We start from the raw sequence: 7,094 nt of genomic DNA, 5'->3' as shown, positions 1-7,094 counted from the left end.
ATGACCAACTGCAACTGTACAGTTGTGCTGTTAGGGAAAAAAACAAAAACAAACCAAAACACAAACCTTGGAATAACAGTAGTGGATGTTAAATCCCAAGATGCTATGAAATTCACTCTCAGGCAGCTTGACCTAAATTCCTATGGGCGATGAGGAAGCCACATATTTGGAGCATTTGAAAGAAAACTAGACAAATGCCCATAAATTATCCTATGGGGGACATTCCTACTCTCTTTCGGAAGATGGATTAGGCAGATGACCTACTAAGTATTTTTTTTCTTCTTTCACTAATTCCTACAATGTCATGAGTGCGCGTGCTTTACCCTTTCTTAAATCATAATCTGTTTGATCCAGCACCAGTCAAAGGTTTTGAAACGCCCATTAAACCGCAAGAGGAAATCTCAAGCGGTTTGCTAATATCAACAGAAATCCAGATGGAATTACAATCATCTTTTATGTACATTCGAGGGCATATTATGTAATACTAGCCACGGATTTAGTTTAATGCACCGCACCTTCCAATAAGCTGCTGGCGACACTAATAGCGATTTGAAACCTATGAAAAACTCTTTTGCCCTCAACAAAACCATTTTAAAGCCCGGAGTCCGTGGTCAAGGGGCTCGGGATGTTCAGAGTCTTATGGGAAAATGGGGACAGGGGAGATCAAGGGTGGAAAAGACAGGCCAAAAAAAAATTTTTTTTCGAAAGAGGAGAAAGGGGGGGGGAATAAAAATAGGAAACTAGAAACGCGGTCAGTCTGAGATAGCGGCAGAGGAGACAAGGTCAAAACTTCAAGCAAGCGGGGAGCAAAAAATCCATGAGATTTATTAAGAAGCGTGACGCTGACTGCTGCAGCATCCTCCGGGGCGTCGGGCTTGTTCCCGCAAAGGCTGGGGCGGCCACGCGGGACCCTCAGTGGGCCCTACCCCACGCAACCCTCGCGTGTCCCCTTCGCCCCCCACCCCGTGCCGAAGGCTCCGTGGGGGCGCGGGGGGGGGGAGGCGACGGGGACGCGCCGGCGGGAGGGCGGAGCGAGCGGTAGTAGGCGTGGCGCGGGGTGGGGCAGCCCCGCCCCGCCCGCCGCTCGCCCCGCCCCCGCCCCGCCCGGCGCGGGGGGGAGCGGGACGCGGTACCGGGCAGGGCAGGGCGGCGCGTCCCCGGCGGCGGCCGGGGTTGACAGAGGCGGGCGGCGGCTGCGGCCCCCATGGAGCCCAGCTAGGGGCTGCCGCACCCTCCACCGGAGGTAGGTGCCGCGGAGCGGCTGCGCACCGATAACCGCGGGCGGGCGGAGCGGTGACAGGTTGGCCGGGGCGGCGGCGTTTTGCGGGAATTCACCCCCGCCCTTGCCGGCCGCGGCCGGGCTCTGCGGTACCGGGGAGAGGGCGGCGGCGGCGGTTCCGCGGTCCCCGCTTCGGCCCGTGACTATTGTTTCTGGTGGCGCCGAGCGGGCGCAGCGAGACCCCGGCGGCGGCTTTGTGCGGGTTGTCCCGGCAGTGGGGCTGCGGCGGTGGCGCGGGGGGGGGGGGGGGGGGGGGGGGGGGGGGGGGGGACGGACGCGGAGGACCGAGGCGGGGAGAGGGACGGGGCGAGACGGTGACCGCAGGGGCAGAGCCAACCCCCCCCGCCGCCCCTTCCTCCTCCTCCTCCTGCCCGCGGAACTTCTCCAAAATCACGCCCGTGGGTGCGCGGGGAGGAGCGGCGCGTGTCGCGGCGAGGCATCGCCCCCCGCCGCCCCCCCCCGGCTTGTGGCTCCTGCCCCACGGGAAAGAAAACGCGGCGGGTCCCGGCGGCTTGAAGCACCCGGGTCTGCGCCGTGGAAGAAGGAGAGTAAAGACATAGGGTGGGTTCCAAGAGGGCCGGTAGTGGGGGGATTTGGGGTCCCCCTCGTAGCCGGTCCCAAGCGAGGAGGAGGAGGAGGGTTTATCCTTCCGAAGTCGGGGCAGAAATTCCTCCCGCTGTCGCCCGGCTTCCCGGCGAAGGCTGCCAGCAGGGTGAACTGTCACCTGCGTCCCCCTTAATGGCTTTTTCTGGAGGAGGCGGCCGCGGGGCGTGGGTCCTCTGCGCCGGCGTGGCTGCGCTGCGGGCGTGCGAGCGGTGGGTGCCTGCCTCGGTGAAGTGTCGTGCTCCAGAAGTTCTGCATCCCTCGGGGGAGATGGAGATGCTGCAGGGTGCAAGCGCCCTGTGCCAGAGTTGCAGGGCAGCCCATCGCCTTCTCTCATTTTTTCCCTCTTTTTTACGAGGTTGGTTTGGCTTTGATTTAGTCACTGCTGTTGATGTCGGTTTTCTCGCGTGCCGTTCTTCATCAGAAGTCATCTTTAAAATAACGCTTAAAATGCAGGCTTCAGAATGTATGTATAGTCTAATGGGGATGTATTGTTAAAGAGGAAAGGGTATCTGGTTGCCCATTAATTCTTCAGGTATTTTCCATTTAAACTTGATGAGGAAATGTTTTTTCCAAGTAACCTTTCATGTCATCTATCACTAGCAAACTGGCTTAGCGTTTGAAGTAAAGATTTCCTCACAAATATGCTACTGATCGGCGTGTTTCAGGCATAACGCTCGTACAGGATGGAAAATCGGCATGCTTCCATTTTTTTAATATGTAAATTTGGAAAAGCCTTTCCTTCCTTTTCATGACTCTGTGAGTGGCCTTGGTTAATCAGATGTAACTACAGTAACTAGTCCAGGAGGCCGCTGATAGCCTTCACATTTTCTTGCACGGCTCTGCTAGACAAGCCTGTTCGGTTAATGCACCCTCACTATTTTGTTCTTGGCGTCTCTGATGAATTTTGTAGCATTTCTGTGATAAGCTCCAGTGGGACTCTCGTGGAGACACTGAAATCTCTTTTACCTTGAGAGATGATGGAAGCCAAATTTAAAGAGGGGATAACTGCTCGAATTAAGTGGAGAGCGATGCTGAGTTTCCGTGTATACATTAAATTCTGGAGGCGCTGCAGTAGCCAGAGCTATCCGAGTCAGACTGGGAATCACCCCAGTGATGGGTTTTGCAGGGTCCTGATCGCTTCCTACCAAAAATGCAAGTGATAAGCTTTTGCAACGTGCGTGGATTGCATTGCAAGTGCAGGCTGGAGGATGGAGCTAGTCATGTAGCGGGCATGACGTGTGTGATGAGCAGGTCGCACTGAACACGCTACAACTTTGGGAAGCTGGCGTTTGCTGTGCAGAGCCCGCAGCGGTGTGAATTACAGGGAAAAAATGCATTTGCATGTAACAAAGGCGGCTGGCTCATCTCCTGCGTGAGGAACTCATTTTTTTTAGAAAATCTGGCTCCCGTTTCTGCCTCTGCCACAAATTGCCGGTGTAGCTTTGGGCAAATCATTTAATGTTTCTGTGCCTCCCCTCTCCTCATCTTTGCCCGTGACCCACGAAGGGCTTGCCTATACCAGGCTGTCAGTTCAGACCCTAACTCAAACCCTCTACCTTCCCCACTTGCCTCGCGCATAGCAGCCTGAAGCCTGCGATAGGTGGTACCTAGCTGCTCCGAGGGGATACAGTTTGACATTCAAATGCTGCTGCTGGAGCCAATAATACAGGCGTAGCAGCCTCACAGCTATTCATTAATCTCTAATCCTGTCCCTCTTCTAATCCAGTCATTCTCTGCTGCTAATCAAATCGCCCGGCATTGCTCGAGCGGTGTTTGGCTGTCTGCTTGCCCTCGTGTTGGGTAGCCTACGTCAAGGCAGGGAAGCGGTGGCAGTGACGATGGGCTGAGTATCACCAGCTCTTCAGGACAGAGACCGTCTGTCACTTGAGGTTTGTAAAATCCATGGCATGAGAGAGGCCCGGTGTGATTTAGTAATACAGATCATAGCTAGAGGGTAAATAGCAAAAACATCACAGAAAAATGGCCAGAAAATGGCACCTCGGGCGTTCCTACGCAGCCAGCTGTGTGCACATTGGGAGGGAACGGAGGTGGAAGGGTGCAGCTCCCTCGGCGTAACAACGGCGTTCTTATTTTAGCATGGAAGACAGCCAAAGATAAGGAGTGGTTGTCATCCGGCTGGTTGGAGGATTAAAAAAAAAAAAAAAAGAGAGAAAGAAAAGCTGTGTGGAAATAGAAATATTTTGATGTAGGTACTAAAGGAAAAAAAGCAGATAACCTTGGAAGTGGTGGACTAGCCACATAAAGCTGGCAGTACAAGATTTCTCCCATAAAATCCAGAATGATCCTAATTAAGCCCAGACCCTGTGAAATGACACATGGCTTTATTTATTTCAGATGTTTCTAGGTCCTAAAGATGGGGCCAAATGTGAAGAGTTTGATGTGGCAGATAGTTTAACCCCAATTACTTCTACATAAATCACGTGATTGTTACAGGAGCTGAGTACATCTGATGGGTGCCCCAGAGCAATTGATAAAAAATATATATATATATATATATTTAAAAAAAAATCCCCTGAAAAATCTCTGGCGGTGCAGGCGAGGGTTTGGGGGAGAAGGGTGGCCATCCTCTCCGCAGGCAGGAGGATGGGGATGCAGGAGCTGTTGCGGCACAGTGTGCCCGCTGGTCTGCATGCACAGGCAGCTGAAATGGTGGCTTTGTAGAGCAGGCAGGCAGAGAAAGGGAAGCAAAATGGGAGCTGACAAATATTCTCATTATGAAACTGGGATGGATGAATGATTTATGGGGGTACTTGCTTTTTTTAAAATTTTATTTTATTTTGAGTGGATGGAGTTGGTTGGCGATGTGTGGTGCTAGCCATGAATGGCTTTGTTTTGAGATGAGGCTGCACTGGGTCATGCCTCCAGAAATGACATCTACAGAATAACAATACAGTAAAACACTTTTCAGCATTGCTTGGGTTTCATAGACTGTCTTCAGGAGGAAAAAGTTTTCCTTATTTTTTGTTCAAAGCCCTAGGCCTAAATTCTCCCAGTGGACTCTAGATTTCAAAAAGGAGGTGGCTGTACGAGCAGTCCTAGGCTGCAGGGAATCATTATGAACCTGTCTTGGTTCTCCTTGGGTATTTCCATTCCTGGGTTTGCAATATTGCCCATCCCTCCTGGAGCACTGAGCAACTCTGTAAACAGGCCACTCTGTGGGGGAGCTGCTCTGCCGGGCGATTAAATGTTGCTTGCTAGTTCTGGCTTTCCCTTTTTTTTTTTTTTTTTTTTCCCCCGCCACAAACAGGTCTATCCATGCTGTACTTTAATGTGCAGAGCAGTGCTGTAACATGGGTAGGGTGAATTTACTGGGTCATGTCTGTGGGATTTTGCCTGTCTGTGGGATTTCACCAGTTCCGTTGGTGGCAGGGTGTCCTGGGGAACCCCTGCGGCAGCTGCCACTCCACGCTCAAGTGCTGGTTTTGGGTGTGAGTGACTGGACTCCTCTGAGCTAGACCAGTTTCCAGTACCCTTTTATTTTTGCTAGTTAATAGAATCATAGAATAGTTTGGGTTGGAAGGGACCTTTAAAGGTCATCTGGTTGAACCCCCCTGCTGTGAGCAGGGATATCTTCAGCTAGATCAGGTTGCTTAGAGCCCCATCCAACCTGACCTTGAATGTTTCCAGGGATGGGGCATCGACCACCTCTCTGGGCAACCTGTGCCAGTGTTTCACCACCCTTATCGTAAAAAATTTCTTCCTTGTATCTAGTCTGAATCTACCCTCTTTTAGTTTAAAACCATTACCCCTTGTCCTATTGCAACAGGCCCTACTAAAAAGTCTGTCCCCATCTTTCTTATAAGCCCCCTTGAAGTACTGGAAGACTGCTATAAGGTCTCCCCAGAGCCTTCTCTTCTCTAGGCTGAACAACCCCAACTCTCTCAGCCTTTCCTCATAGGAGAGGTGTTCCATCCCTCCGATCATCTTTGTGGCCCTCCTCTGGACCCGCTCCAACAGGTCCATGTCCTTCTTATGTTGGGGGCCCCAGAGCTGAACGCAGTACTGCAGGTGGGTCTCACCCGATCGGAGCAGAGGGGCAGAATCCCCTCCCTCGACCTGCTGGCCGCGCTGCTTTTGATGCAGCCCAGGATGCGGTTGGCTTTCTGGGCTGGGAGTGCCCATTGCCAGCTCATGTCCAGCTTTTCATCCACCAGGACCTACGAGTCCTTCTCCGTAGGGCTGCTCTCAATCCCTTCATCCCCCAGCCTGTACTGATACCGGGGCTTGCCCTGGCCCATGTGCAGGACTCTGAGCTTGGCCTTGTTGAACCTCATGAGGTTCACATGGGCCCACTTCTCGAGCTTGTCCAGGAGACACCAGCTTGGTGTCTGCAAACTTGCTGAGGGTGCACTTGATCGCACTGTCTACGTCACTGATGAAGATACTAGATGGTACTCGTCCCAGTATGGACCTCTGAGGGACACCACTTGTCACTGATCTCCATCTGGGCATGTAGTTATTTGGAAATGCTTCTTTGAGACATCGGATATAGGGCTAAATGTTCTCAAGAATTAACCAAAGAGCCTGGGACAGGTCTCTTGACCCCTTCACCCTCTTCAGAAAAACGTGTCCTTCAGCTTAGTGGCTTCCAGGTCTCTGTATTACTTGCACTACCCTGGAAGTGGCTAAGAGCAGTCACTATAGCAGAAGGAAGGCGGTTGCTGTTGGCTTGAAGGGCAAGCTGGGTTTGCATTTGGGTCCCCTCCCCCCCCCGCCTCCCCCATGGCAGGCGCAAAATTCTCAGAACAAGCCCCAGGACCGACCATGTCCATAAACGTCTTATTATCTTGTTATCTTTGAGCCGGTGATTGGGGGTGAGCTCTGACAGGCAAGAGAGGAGAAGAAAGCTTGCTGCGTCACCTCACTGCGCTTCAGTGGGGCTGCTGAGGGTAGGTGCCCCCCGAACACCCGAGGCTGTAGCTCCAAGTTCAGTTGGTGAGGCTAGTTTTGAAGAGCAGTCTCTCCTCCAGTGCCTCTATGTGCTTCAACCTTTTAATTATTTCTCTGCTTTTCTTGTGGCATGGAAACAAAGAGGTGGGAGAAGTGCAGTGGCTACCAGGAGGCCCAAGAGGACAATGGCTCTCGCCTGCCCCCGCAGACAGTGTGCTCCTTGCGGCAAAGCTAGGTTATTTGGAGGAGTGCAGGTCTTGCATTCCAGCAAAAAATAATTCATTAAGGGCCAGAGAAT

At 52.4% G+C, this 7,094-nt stretch overlaps 1 protein-coding gene across 1 annotated transcript in view; it reads left to right on the top strand.

Moving 5' to 3' along the window:
* Positions 1-1,091: 1,091 nt before the first annotated feature.
* Positions 1,092-7,094, top strand: part of RAI2 (retinoic acid induced 2) — a 46,458-nt gene continuing 40,455 nt past the window's right edge. Inside the window, 1 exon segment of the mRNA XM_030020390.2 lies at positions 1,092-1,243. The gene's annotated coding sequence lies outside the window, so the exon portion shown is untranslated.

Source organism: Aquila chrysaetos, chromosome 7 (assembly GCF_900496995.4).
Source record: "Aquila chrysaetos chrysaetos chromosome 7, bAquChr1.4, whole genome shotgun sequence".
Classification (NCBI taxonomy): domain Eukaryota; kingdom Metazoa; phylum Chordata; class Aves; order Accipitriformes; family Accipitridae; genus Aquila; species Aquila chrysaetos.
The sequence above is the reverse complement of the archived record's forward strand: the minus strand, read 5'-3'. Positions and strand labels throughout refer to the sequence as shown.